Source organism: Alligator mississippiensis, chromosome 6 (genome assembly GCF_030867095.1).
Source record: "Alligator mississippiensis isolate rAllMis1 chromosome 6, rAllMis1, whole genome shotgun sequence".
Classification (NCBI taxonomy): Eukaryota; Metazoa; Chordata; order Crocodylia; family Alligatoridae; genus Alligator; species Alligator mississippiensis.
In genome coordinates, this window is record NC_081829.1 from 42,170,607 (window position 1) to 42,184,639 (window position 14,033).

The 14,033-nt window shown below is 48.9% G+C and overlaps 1 long non-coding RNA gene across 1 annotated transcript; it reads right to left on the reverse strand.

The window, feature by feature from the left end:
* Positions 1–8,699: 8,699 nt before the first annotated feature.
* On the reverse strand, positions 8,700–13,407 carry LOC132251157 (uncharacterized). The gene is made up of 2 exons (XR_009463028.1): positions 13,297–13,407; positions 8,700–9,460 (listed from the first exon to the last, which is right to left on the reverse strand). It is a non-coding gene; the product is annotated as an uncharacterized LOC132251157 (long non-coding RNA).
* Between the last annotated feature and the right edge of the window lie 626 nt (positions 13,408–14,033).

Genomic DNA, 14,033 nt, shown 5'->3' on the forward strand with positions numbered 1-14,033 from the left:
AACCCCCAGCATGTGTGCCAAGCATGGCATGCAAGGCCATTTTGCTCGCCACACCATGGCCAGCCCCGGCTCTGGGTAGCTGCCGCCAGCATGGAACGGATGTTGGAGCTGTGGAGCCCGGCGCAGCTGTTTGCAGCCTGCCCACCGCTTGCTGCAGCTGTCCAAAGCCCAGGCTGGCTACAAACAGCTGCGCCAGGCTCTGAAGCCCAGTCACCAGCTCTGTACCAGGAGCCAGAGAGAGACCAGGATTGCGCTGCCTCAGGCCCCTCTCCCACTGCCTGCTCTGAGGCGTGTGTGCACATGCAGGTATGGAGGTGATGTCTGGGCTCCAGAGCCTGGCACAGCTGTTTGCAGCCTTCCTGCTGCAGCTGGCCCTAGCTCTGGGTAGCTGCTGCCAGGCAGAAGCCCAGGCTGCTCCCAACAGGCAGCTGGGATGCTGCAAGCCCTGCTGGGAGCAGCCCAGGCTCCAGCAGCTACCCAGAACCAGGGCGGGGAGGGACACAGGTTGCAGAGAAGACCAGGGTACCAGCCTGGAGTAGCCCTTGAATCCAAGATAAGGCTCTTTTTTTACATGCTGATGGAGGAAAAAACCCTGTCTTGGATTCAAGTACACATGGTATTTTATAAAATATCAAGAAATTGGACAGATGTGTATTTATTTCTATAGACATGTATTTATTTCTATGGATTATATGCACATGAATATAACTCATACTAACATTAAAAGAGGACAAATAGCTATGCTATATTAACATGAGTCATGCACACTTATTACTTACGAAGAGAAGAAAACATATAGGCAACACGTATTATGCAGTGTTCAGTCTGAAGCCTCATTTCTATTCCCCTAGTGCAGATCAAGGAATAAAACAGGGTAGTATTACACACAACAGCCAGCTCACTGTAAGAAGGAAGTTTAAAACCAGTTCCTTATTGCATATGTGCTGTACATTGTGTAACAGAGAGCCTAGGGCTCTCTGTTACTTAAAGAGAAAAAGTAGCCCAGCCAGGGAGCTCTGCGGGCAGACAGGGACAGCAGCTGCAGGTCACTAAGGCAACAGGCTAATGGGATAATTAGCCAGCACCCGCAGGCAGTCTGATGATGGAATGCAGGCAGGACCAGGGGAGCATATAAGCTCAGGGCTGGGGCTAACAGGGTAGTTTCTTCTTGGGGGTCATTAGGGAAGGAACTCCTGTCTAGGGAAGCCCAGGATTCTGGGTTAGTGAGTGTTTATATTCTTGAAGGGGCAGATGGCTGCTACATGTTGTTATTTGTGTTATAGTCCAGGGGCTTGTGTTTATGTTGTTTTACCCAGTGGATTGGGATGAGGCTATAAGGGGAGGTAAGGAAGACTCATTAGTGCCCAGTGAGGGCACACCCACACAGGGGTGGGACAGCCTGATACCAGTGAGGGTGCAGCCATAAAGGGGCTGGAGAGCCTGGCAGACAAGGGCTAGGGCCTGGTGACTGAAAGAGACAAGTGAAGCTAGTGCCTTAAAGCCAGGTCCAACCCAGTGGGCCTAAATTAGAAAGTCTAGCTAGATTAAAAGGGGAGGTGGCCAAAACTCTGAGAGGGAATATACCAGTAACATGGGGTGTGGTAAAGGGGCAGCTTGGAGCCATGCAATTAGCCCATAAGGCTTTGGGTGCCCTACCAGACACAGTTGATTACAGAAGTCCAGCCAGGGGCCTGAGACTGCAGAGGCCCAGCCAGGGGCCTGGGGCCAGTGGGACTGAGGCCTAGTAAAAGTCTGGGGCCAGCCTCCTCATTAACTTATTAACCCATTAAGGCATGGCAGATGAGACATGGGGAGTGCCCTAGGGCACAGCTGTGGAGCCACCAGTGGGTGTCACAGCTATCCCTGGGACCCCAACATATTATACTCTGTCATAAGGATTTTTTGTTGTTGAAAATTGCATCTCTATTGTCTTGCATTAAAGACCAACTCAGTAAAGTTTCAGTAGCATTAGATCCCCCAAATGCTTAGAGAATACTTAAGGGGTATTTTATTTTTATTTATGTGAATTGAGTTCTGGTAAAAGGCAACATTTAATTATGTCAGAAATGCAGTCCTCTCTTTGGTCCACTATCCAGGCCATGAAAACTTCTCCTTTCATGCTGCTACTACCTAAACCTTCCCTTGCCCTTTAACAAACACTCCTAAAGGAAGCTATGTCTTTACTGCAAATAAGAGGTTTTTATGCTTAGATAGCTAACTTCCAGTAAAACCCTTATGGAGATAAAGCACAGGTACTTTCTGTCTTGAGGTAGCTAGTTGAGGTAAGCCCCATGTCAGGATTATTGTTGAGCTTGAGTATTTATAGTGAAGCCAGTATTTCTACTGCCTTATCTCTACTCTGGTTTTTTACATCTGTTTTTTCTGGTAGACTTGTTCACCTAGGAAAAGATTGCCCCAAATAAACATCTAATATACAATAGGAAATTGCCCTTAGGTGCATGATTACTTGATTTACCTAGTAGAACTAGTATTTCCAGGGGTTCTGATTTAGCTGAGAGGATGGTGCTGTGAACATGATTACAACAGATGGGTGTGCAGGATGCAAGGAGAAGGTGGAGAAGCACAACATTTTCCTGTTGGGTGCCTGAACTTGATTAATTAATACCATGATATGGAACACATTTATCCCAGACAAGTAGACACCTGTCACACTGCCTATACTTTCATTTGTTTTAATAATGTAATTTCCTCTGTCTTAACTTTTCAGTTAGTACACTTGATGGTGCTAAATTGGTTATTTCACATATTGCAGTAGGTATAGCATGGTGCATAGCCACAAAAAATGTGATTCCAAACTGTATCAAGTTCTGCTTTTTGAATGCTGTTAGGGTGACTGTATTTGGATCTTGAGGAGCATTGAATTTGCAGCTGTATAAAAGGCTATGACCTGTGGCCTAGCAAAGTTGCTAACCACAAGGCAGAATGGTATGTTAAAAGTAACATTGTAAGACGCTTAGGCAAGCATTTTTCCCAACAATATAGTAGTGTTGTAAGATATATATATATATGTAGCTCATTATGTATCATTAGGAGATAAAGCAGATTTTGCTTATGAATGCTTATGCTAAGCCAGCCATTTGCTTATGCTAAGTAGCCATCTTAACTGTGTCAACTATTTTCAAGCGAGTCTGTGTAAGTCTGTGTCCTGTGAATGAAATTAAGTCTTAGAAATGTGGAGATGGTACAAACTGGGACTGAAAAACAGACTGGAATGTGAAAGACAACACGTAACTGGTAACAGAATCCAAGATAAACATGTGAAAAGGTGAATGGTGATTGGTAAAGAAGCCTCCAGAAGCTTCCAGGCTTTGGTCGAAGTCTGCCTGACTAAAAGAAGAGGGGTCAGGGTCTTAGGTATGTACTCATAGAAAAAGACATGTAAATAAGTGACATGCATAGGTAATTCTATGCTAATTAAACAAACAGTAAATGGAGGCAGAGCTTAAAATGGAAAGGACTAAGGGTGGAACAAAGGAAGGACAAAGGTGGAGTAACTGTTAATGAGCGTAATTCAAGGTGTATAAATATGGAAAGAACTAATGTTTGTGGTGGCTCCCTGGTTTGTTGGAGCTAGTCTGAAGCTGTCTCCATTTTTAATAAAACTGTTGACAAGCAATGTGTGCAGGTGATGCATGATGACATTGATCCATTGTCTCCCTAGTCATTGGGTGTTGCATGGAGTTGAGGGCTAAAAAACATCAGTCAGTATTTTTCTTTTCTTGTGGGTTTGTGGAGGAAGATAAGCAGGCTTCTCCACAGTATAACTGCTTTACTAGTTAGGCCAATATTTTTCACAAAAATCAAGTTCGTTTGTGTTTAAGGCCAGGAAGAAAATTGGCATACTCTAAAGTTCTAGTCTCCATGCAAAACCACTCACCAGCCTGACTATTCTAGTTTTCAATCAGAGTATCATAAACACATTCTTAAAAGTTTTATCAGCAATAAGAAATTGAATTCTTACTGGTGAGTTTTCTCAAGTGATACTAAAAGTGTATTCCAGTGTAGACAGGGTATGTCTGTTTTCAACACTAAAGAACAGTGGATGAAATCTGGTGATTTGATACTTCCAGCATCTCTAAATCCTTCTCTCTTGTTTGCAATTCAAACAGCAAGGCAGAAAACCTGGTTCCACAGAAGTCAGTGACAAAACTTCATCTGTTCCTACCATACACTCTGGATAATGCTTCCTACAGAAGACTGATACAGTATTGGAACTAGGGCTGGGCAAACTGAGGGGTTTTGTTTCTCGGCATTGGGGAATGATGGTAGAAGTGCAGCAAGAGTGTAGGGTGCTTGTACCACCACCCCATTCCCAGTAGGGAAGGACAGAAATTGCAAAAAAAAGCAAGGAGGGAAAGTTTAGGAGCAAGAGACATTATGAAAGTGACAGGGATATAAAACACAACAGAGGAAAAAGAAAGAATGTGAAACAGACTGGCTTGTCGACATGTTCATTAATGCGCTACGCTTAGAATCATAGAAAATCAGGGTTGGAAGGGACCTCAGGAGGTTATTTAATCCAACCTCCTGCTCAAAGCAGGACCTTCCCCAAGTAGATAAGCCTAGTTGAGGCTTTCTCTAGTCGGGTCTTAAAAACCTCCAAGGATGGAGGTTCCACAACCTCTCTGGGTAACCTTTTCCAGTGCTCCATTACCCTCCTAGTGAGAGAGTTTTCCTAAAAATCTATCCTAAACTTCTCTTGTTGCAACTTGAGACCACTGCTCCTTGTTCAGTCATCTTCCAAGGAGCATAGTCTAATTTTATCTTTTTGGAACCACCCTTCAGGTAGCAGAACACCGCCATTAAATCCCCTCTCAGTGGATGTGTCTACATAAGACACTTTACGGCACAGTAATAGTTTACTGTGCTGTAAGTGTGCGTGTCTACATGTGCTTACTGCACAGTAAATCACTACTCACCAATGCAAGTAGCAAATTTACTCACAAGTACTTATGGTGTAGTAAGGCTTGTGTAGATGCCACTTGGGAGCAGATTTGCTCCCTGTCAGTCTTCCCACTGAGGGACCAACCTGAGCTCAGCCCCAGCAGCCTGAACAGAGCCTGCAAGTGCTGTGGGGCATCGCCTCACCATGCAGCTCCTAGTCCCATGCTATGCCCCGGAGCTGGGTGGTGCAGACAGCTGCCGAGGCTGGGCAGCACAGGAACAGCCACGCAGAGGCCTGAAGAGCTGGTGCACAAGCCCCGATGGCATCATCGCTGATGCCATACACCACCACCTAGGGCTCCAACGGTCACAGGAGGAGACGGGAGACCTTGTGGCACTGTGGGGTGAGGCAGAGCTGCAGCAGCAGTATGTGCAAGGCAAGCGCTCCAGTTGTTCTGATATTTGAAAAAAGGACAGCAATTCTCAAAAAAAAAAAAAATTTTAGATTCCACTTGATTAGCAAAATGATTATTTATTAAAGGTTATGTGTATTTTGTTTTGTTTCTCACCCCCCCCCCACATCCCTTCTCTAAACTATCTGATAAGATGTCAAAGTTTTATTTTTGGTTTGTTGTTTGTTTGTTTGTACTTCTCTTAAGGATTTAAATGCTATTTAGAATATCAATATAACAAGATGTATGTAAAAACTGCAAAGTCATATTTTAATAAGCAAAAAGACAACTATATCAATGTAACTGTTCAAATCAACCTCATTATGTTACTTTTTTTCTCTTCCACCTCCAAGGTTTTTCTCTTTCAATATCTTTTAACTGCCTAAGTTTTGTTTTAACTTCAAACCAGCTAAAGATGACACCTCCTTTCTATATAGCTGGACAATGGTGTTCAAACAGTATAGTGACATCACCCTTGTGTAAGGTTGATGTCAAGGGGGGGGAATATGTAGCAAAACCCCCCTTTTTTTTATTTTATTTTAAAATACATTCCCTCCCCTTCCCCAACCATTTCTGACTTTTTCTCTACCTCTCTATTCCGTAATAAAGTACAAGTAAGCTAACATGTAGGATAAGCTTTAACATTTTATTTTAGGTAGTAAGTTTTATTTTTCTCTCCCCTCTTTGCAAATAAGTGCCCTGCTATTTTGATATAGATATCCACTGTTTTATAAGTAGTAATTATTATGTTTTGTATGTATTCTTTTTTTTTTACTGCTTTTATGTTATGTGATTACTGTTTTAAACCTATATATGTATGTTAGCATAAGTCATGTCAAGTTTCCATCTTACCTCCATCCCCGGTTGTGTAACCTATGACTCACACCTACCCCTCCTATGTAACTTGGTCCCTGAATGAATGGGGATGAATGAGGGTGCTTGAGAGACAATGACAGCAGGTCTAAAAATAGCTCCCTCTGAATGACCAAACCATCAACACCAATACCTGGACCAACAACCCAGCCCTTGGAACCACCCTCAGCATTCAAGAAACAAAAGATGAGGCAACCCACCATTGTGCCAAGGCTGCATATGCTCAGTAAGAATACCTGGAACCCTCTGGAACAGGACTGACCTTGCCTGGACAGGCCCTCCCCATAGGAGATCAGAGGTAGTCTGCCCCATAAAAACGGGTAGTGAAGACTGATTCCTTGGGAATCCATCTAGATCAGCACCATGCCACACCACCTATTCACCCAAAGGCCCTGCCGGCGACCCCCCCTCTGGATAACACCTGAGGACAAAGACCCTTTCCAGCCTGGTGGGGGATCACCCCCCACCCCCTCTTCAACCAAGGACTTGGACTCTGCTTCTCTTCCCTACCTGGTGTCCAACTCTTCTCTTTCTCCTGGGGTGTGTGTGTGTGAGTGAGAGAGAGAGAGAGAGAGAGAGAGAGAACCAATAACTTCATGGGGCTGTATAGTGTGTTTTCTGTTTAATAAACATGTTATTTAAAACCCTGAGTTGGGTTTTGCCTTGCTCCAATCTCTGCTCCTCTCCCCTCTAACTTCTGTCTCATTTCTCCCTCTCCTGCCTCACTGCCACCTCCAACACCTGTCCTGAGCTCCTCTCTGCCTCCAAACCCCCTGTTTCTTTTCCACTATCTTATCCCCACTGCCTTTTCCCCTGAGCAACCAAGTTTCTGCCTCAGTTTCTTTCCTGGCTTTCTCTTCCTTGCCACCAGGCTGCTTTTTTTTTTTTTCCCCTCCCGCCTGTGCATCTGTGACCTCGAGTAACCCTGGGGCCACTTGATCTTAAGTAAACCCAAGCCTCAGTTCTTCAACTAGCTTCTCTCTAGTCCACTGGTTCTAATCCTGGTTCTGGCAACTTTCACTCCCTACACTTTAACTTTCTCTCTCACCTTAACCTTCCCCCAAGTATCCTAGGTACCCCAAGCATGCGCATGCGCACACACACACACTGTACCATCCAAGTTAGGAACTTACCTGTGTGTATGTGTAGGTGGATTGTATGTGTGTGAACTGGTGTGTGTGTGTGTGTTTATATATAATGGCATTGTGTGCATGATATACGAATTAGTGATCTATGTAGGTGTACTGAATGTGCGGGTATGGACAATTGATTTTTGTCTAACTTTTGGGGCGTATAGTGTATGTGCTTGAATTGGTGATAGGTATACATGTGCCTAGGCTGGTTTGGATGTGCATGTGCCAGAGTTGGGGGTGTGTGTGTGTGTGTGTGTGTGTGTGTGTGAACCTAACTGATTTCTGTGTTTTGTATACGTGCAATTGTGTCACACCCTCCTGTCTAACAGCGTGAAATTGAGATCCTGAGAGTTGGCCTGACCCCACAGGGCAACACCGGTGTGAGGAAGCATGGGATCAGGTATACCAGGAGTTCTGGGCGCAGCTCCTGGCCCTGGAGCGCAAGCACTTAGAGGTCCTGTGGAAGCAGAGTGCAGTTGGCCAGGGCACTGCAGGCCACAGAGGAGGACTGCTGGGTGCTGGACACTGTCCTTAGCCTGGCCCTGGCAGTCACCTTCATGCTGCCTACTGGCTTGTCCACAACCATAGCCCCCCTTGGCCCCTGGCAGGCTCCTGCGGCCCAGCAACAGGCCCCCCCATGAACCCGGGCTCAAACTGCCTCGATTACCTGGGAGCCCCTGACCCTGGCCCCCCCTGCCTGGACCCAGCTTGGTCACTCCCCCTTGCTTGATGTGGATGTGGAGCAGGAGTTGCCTGCAGCAGAGATAGGATTGCATAGGTGTTTTATTGTTGGTGGAAGGGCTCTGGTGCTGGGGAGGGAGAGAGGGAGCTTGTTATGAGGGCAATAAAGTGCTTTTCTGAGAACTGTCTGCAGTGAGAATGGTGCTGGGGGCAGGCAGTGGAGGAGAGGTCCATCGGCGGCTGTCCAGGAGGCCTACAGCAGGGAGTGTAGGAGGAGGTGGTCAGCCAACACCTCTCACACCCAGTGCCCTGGCCCCCAGGGGCAGTGTGCAGCTCACTTGGGGTCTCGGGGTGGGGGGCAGGTACTGCTGTCATCCTCTGCCTGCCATGCCTCCTCCGCCCAGGCCTCACAAGAGAGCTCCCTCTAGGCCTTGCAGATGTTATACAGTATGCATGTTGCAACAATGGGTCAGGGGAGGTTGTCCTCAGCAAACTCAAGGCAGGTGATGAGGGTGCACCAGAATCCCTTGAGGCAGCTGAAGGTGCACTCCATGAGTGCATGGGTCCAGACCAGGTACCAGTTGAATTGTGCCTGGTGGGGGTCCAGCTGGCTGGCGTAGGGTTGCATGAGCCAGAGCAGGTAGGTAGGGTCCTCAATAAAGTGGAGCAGGACCACCGCTGCATCCAGTTGCAGGTCTGATACCCCTGGCACAAAGTGGCTGCTCTGCACCAGGGCTGGCAGGGTGGAGTTCTGAAACACGTGGGCATTGTGGGCACTGCCTGCCTAGCCAGCACTCACATTGGTGAAGGCGCCACGGCGGTCAACAACAGCTTGGAGCACAACCGAGTGAAAGCCCCTCTGGCTGTACTAGGGGCAGTTGCTTTGGGGCGGGCAGGTAATGGGGATGTGGGTCCTGTCCAGGGCATGGATGCACTGGGAGAATATCAGGGCACGGAACCCCACTACCAGGGAGTCATCCACACGGAGCAGTGTGCCCTAGTATGTCCTGGAGGGTCCTGCAAACCTCCAGGACAGCCTTCCCAGCATTGCCCTTGCCCACATCAAAGAGGTGGCCCACGTAGCAGAGGCTGGTGGGTGTGGCCAGCTTCAGTAGGGTGAAGGTCAGCCAGGTGTCTGTGGGGAAGGGCTGCTGCATGTTGGTGTCCTGCCACTACAGGTGTGGGCATAGCTGCTCCAGGAGCAACCAAAAGGTGGCTTGGGTCATCCTGAACACCTCCAGTCACTGCTTGTCCCAGCTGTGCTAGATGACATGCAGCCACCAGTTCTGGCTGACGTGGTGGGCCCAGAGGTGGCCAGGAAGGTGATGGCGACCCCAGCAGTGATGTCCTGGAGCACGTTCTGTGTCCCTGCCAGGGTCCGGCCAGCAGGATGGGGACCAGGTGGCAGCCTTGGATCTGCATGTGGGATGACAACATGCTGCCGCTGCCAGCCGGGGACAGCAGCAGCACCAGTCTTCCTGGTGCTTCTAGCACGGGGTAGTGAGGAAATTGCCCCACACCCCGCCTGGAACCTGCACAGTAGCCATTGCATTCCACAGGTGCCGCACAGCTCAGCAGGGTGCTGTGCTCTGTCTGGCAGCTGGAGCGGCACCAGCACCCAGCCAGAGCCCAGCACCACTCAGCCCCAGCGGCCCCAGCTCCCAGACAGCACACGGCACCCTGCCAAGCTGCGCTGCACCCACACTATGGGGCAGCTGCTGCATGGATGCTAGGCAGGGGGGAGGAGAGAGGTGATCCCTGCTGTCCCCCACTGCATGGGGGAGCTCTGCCATGAGCCCTCAGAGGCCCTGATCACCGCTGCTGCAGCTGGGGACTACAGGGCATTTATTTTATTTTATTTTTTTTTTAAGTGCTGAGAGGCTGGGGCCAGGTGGGGGATGGGGCTGGCAGGGCAGCCATGGGGGCTTCTCCCACAGCTACCCCCACCTGGGGAGAGGCAGGCACAGTTGGAGGAGCTGTGGGAGAACCTGCAGCTGGCCGGCTGTGCCTGCCTCTCCCAGGCTGATCTGAATCTCCGAAACACTGTCGAAACTCCGAAACAGACTAGGCTGAATCAAAACAGAACAGTTATCTGACACACCAAAATGAATTACTGTCCCTCTGAAATGGCCAGATCCAAAACAGAAATGAAACAATGATTTCACACAGCCCTAAATGATAACTTCCAGCTGCAGGCAACTGTCCCACTCACGGATCAGGGCAGGGAGCTGGGACCTGCCCCTCCCATGCAGCTCTTTCCAAGTCTCCTGTCCCCAATCGGGAAGCCGGATCTAGGAGCTCCCTGCTTCTGAGGCAGGGGGACATTGTCCCCACCTGGGCTTCAGTGACAGAGCCTGCTCCAGCAGCAGACAGCCCCCAAGGAGCAAGGAGTAACCTCCCACCCCCTGCCAGGAGACAGCTGTCTCCTGGCCCTGTGCTCCTTGCCCACCCCTGGGTTAGAACCCAGGGGCAGCCTAGAGCTGCTTCTGGCTGCTGCCAGGGACTAGTGTAGGGCCAGAAGGGGGTGGGAGCAGGCTATTGACAGAAGCAGCAGATCTGCTCCCACATCCCTGCATGTGTAGATGCCTGGAGCAAATGCACACATAGATGTTGCAGTGGGCCAGTACGGGGTGCTCCTGCACCGAGCCACCCACTTCACTGCATCTGACCACCTTCCAGGCTCCGCATGCCTCCCTGGGGTGCCTCGCATCTGGCCAACCCCCTTCCTGGAGCACACCCGCTAGCCTGGGGGTAATGCTGCCACCATCCAGGGTCTGGACTGATCTAGGACCTGTGCCCCCTGGGAAACATAGGCCTAGTAGTCCTTGAGAGCACTTGACCCACTAAAAGAACTTGAGGTGCTTCCCTCAGTCTGAAGCACAAATAATGGTCTCCCTTAGTAAGCCAAACCAAAGGGATCCCAAGGTATAATTTAAACCGTCTCCCAATAAGTCTACCATGCTAGGTACAAAGGAGAACTTCTTTGGTTACAAGGAGTACGTTTGGAATAGGGTACAAGGTAGAGCAATATCAGAAAAATCCCTTAGAGCAAACAGTGGCACGGTAGCCTTTGATTACACATCTGAGTTACTGCAAGCTATATATCTAGTTACATCTCGGGTAGCTTACTCACAAGCATCATCCAGAGTTAAGTGGAGATTCCCTCTGAAGACAAACAGTTCATTGATCATGAGTTTTGAGAGAGAGAGTTTCAGATGGTCTAGCTTCTGAGTTTTCATCATGGCTACTGCCCCTCCTCCTGGGCAGTCCTGTACTTATATAGCCCTTATGACCTCATTTATCTGATCCAATGAAAGCCAGCAACTGTTGGCTGCCAGCCAACCAATTTTAAATGCATCACTGGTTGCCAGGTAGACAGGCAGGGTCTCTAGCCCCCTCCAAGTCATGCTAGCATTGCACAAAACTATAGGGAGTTTGAGCCTCACACCCATGTATGTGATGCCAGTCACATCGGCAGAGGGAGCAGGTTCCCCCTACCTCAGGAATATATCCAGCTCAGGTTACAACTCAGAGTTATCTGAAGAGATGGGACAGAGGTGTCTGCCCTTTGCAGTGACCATGGTAATCAAATTGTCATATAGCAGAGTTTAGGGATAGACAGAGATTGTATTCTGCCACAGATATGCCCAGTCTTCTCTTCTGTAGACTAAATAAACTACGTTCTCTCAGCCTCTCTTCATAAGTCATGTGCCCCAGCCCCCTAACTATTTTTGTTGCTCTCTGCTGGACTCTCTTCAATTTGTCCACATTCTGTAGTGTACGGGGCCCAAAACTGGACATAGTACTCCAGATGTGGCCTCACCAAGACTGGAAGACGGTAATAATCATTTCCCTTGCCCTGCTGGCAACACTCCTACCAATGCAGCCCAGTTTGCCGTTAGCCTTCCTGGCAACAAGGACACGTTGTTGGCTCATATATAGCTTACTAGCCAACTGCCCATCAAGAATGATGGGGCAGGGGGGAAGGGGGCTGGGATGGAGTGCTGCCACCTAACGCCCCATGCTGCCACTGTTCTGCCTCTTGCAGAGAGCGGGCCTTGGCTCTCCCAACCCCGTTTGGTCTCCTGCAAGCGACGCTGAGAACGGGGTAGGGGAGCCAGGACCAGCAGCGCTGGCCTTGGCTCCCCCAACCCCCTGTCCGGTCCTCAGCATGGCTTCAGAATCATGGCAGTGCTCCCCCATACTTGGAGCACTCCGACTAGCTGTTCGCGTCAGTCAGTCAGAGTGCTAATAAAGTGTTACGGACAGACAGATACACAGACTTAAGCTTTTATAATATTAGAATTGTCCACTGTAACTCCCAGGTCCTTTTCTGCAGAATTTCTGCCTCACCAGTAAGCCCCCAACCTGTACTGATGCATGAGATTATTCTATCCTAAGTTCAGGACTTGCACTTATCCTTGTGGAACCTCATGCAATTTCTTTTGGTTCAATCCTCCAATTTGTCTAGGTCTCTCCGAATCCTGACCCTAGCCTCCAGCATACCTACTTCTCTCCCCAGCTTGGTGTCATCTGTAAACTTGTTGAGGGTGTATTTGCACTCTTTCAGGTCATTGAAGATACGAACAGAACTGGCCCCAGGACTAACCCCTGAGGCATGATATTAGCTGCCAACTAGACCTTGAGCCACTGACTACTACCCTCTTAGCCTGATGATCCAGCCAACTTTCTATCTACCTTACAGACCATTCATCCATTTAGCTTGCCTGCAAAAATGTTGTGGGAGGCAGTATCAAAAGCCTTGCTAAAAATCAAGGTATACCACATCCATCAGTCTCCCCACATCCACAGAGCCAATCATTTCATCATACAAGTGTGGTGGAGCACCTTTGGGGTGCTTGCCATGCAGCAGGGGCTGCAGTAGGCTGGGGCACAGCCCAGCAAGGAAGGCAACCAAGCAAAGCCCTCAGGGTTCAGGTGGCCATAGTTGTGCCTGGCCCTCAGTTTCCCTCCTTAGGGTCTCTTGGGGTCTTGTACCCCTCAGGGCTCAGGTGGCCATAGCCATGCCCGGCCCTCACTACCCCTGGTGTTACCAGAACCACACAAAGGTGAGCACTAGAATTAAGGCACCCCTACCCGCCTCTCACCAGGGTGATAACTGGCCTGGCATTTCCTGGGTAATCCCATGCCACTGAGAGCCCCACCAAGCCACCCACTCCTGGCAGGGTGCAGTTTTAGGGCATGCCCAGAACCAGGAGCCTGCTAGCCCTCCCCTACAGCTCCTCCCTTACCTCCAGGATGATACATGAAGCCTCACAGCCAGGCAATGTTACTACCTCCCTGCCAGCAGGGAACTGATCTGGTTATAAAGGCAGCCAGGGATCTAAAAATGGCTGCCACAATCAGGCACCTGCTGGCAGCTTGGATCAGGCCCTTAAAGTGGCAGGCATCTACAATGCCCTGCCACACACCTCCCCTCTTAAAATGGTATCTGGGGGAGGTTTCACCTGCTGCTCCTCCAAAGCAGGCTCCCCTCAGAGCCTGTGAGAGCTCTCAAGTGGCGAGCATCCTCAAAGGTGCTCTGCCACAACAAGTCAATCTGGTTGGTGATTGCCCTTGGTGAATCCATGCTGACTGTGCCTAATCACCTTCTCCTCCAAGTGTTTAGAAATGGCTTCTCTGAGGATCTACTCCATGATTTTTCCAGGGACTGAGGTGAGGCTGACTAGTCTGTAGTTCCCTAGAATCTCCTTTTTCCCTTTCTTAAATATGGGCACTATATTTGCCCTTTTCCAATTGTCTAAGACCTCTCTCAATCACCACGAGTTTGCAAAGATAACAACCAGTGTGCAAGCTCATGAACCAACTCTCTCAGCATCCTTGGGTTACTGCACATTCAGTTTAGTATTTGTAAAAACCAGGAATCCTGGTTGTCTCTGATAAAAAAATCTCCAATTTTCAGATTAAATAAAGTAACCCCAAATCCACTTTTCCCCGTGATTAAAATGAAACACCACTATATAGCTAT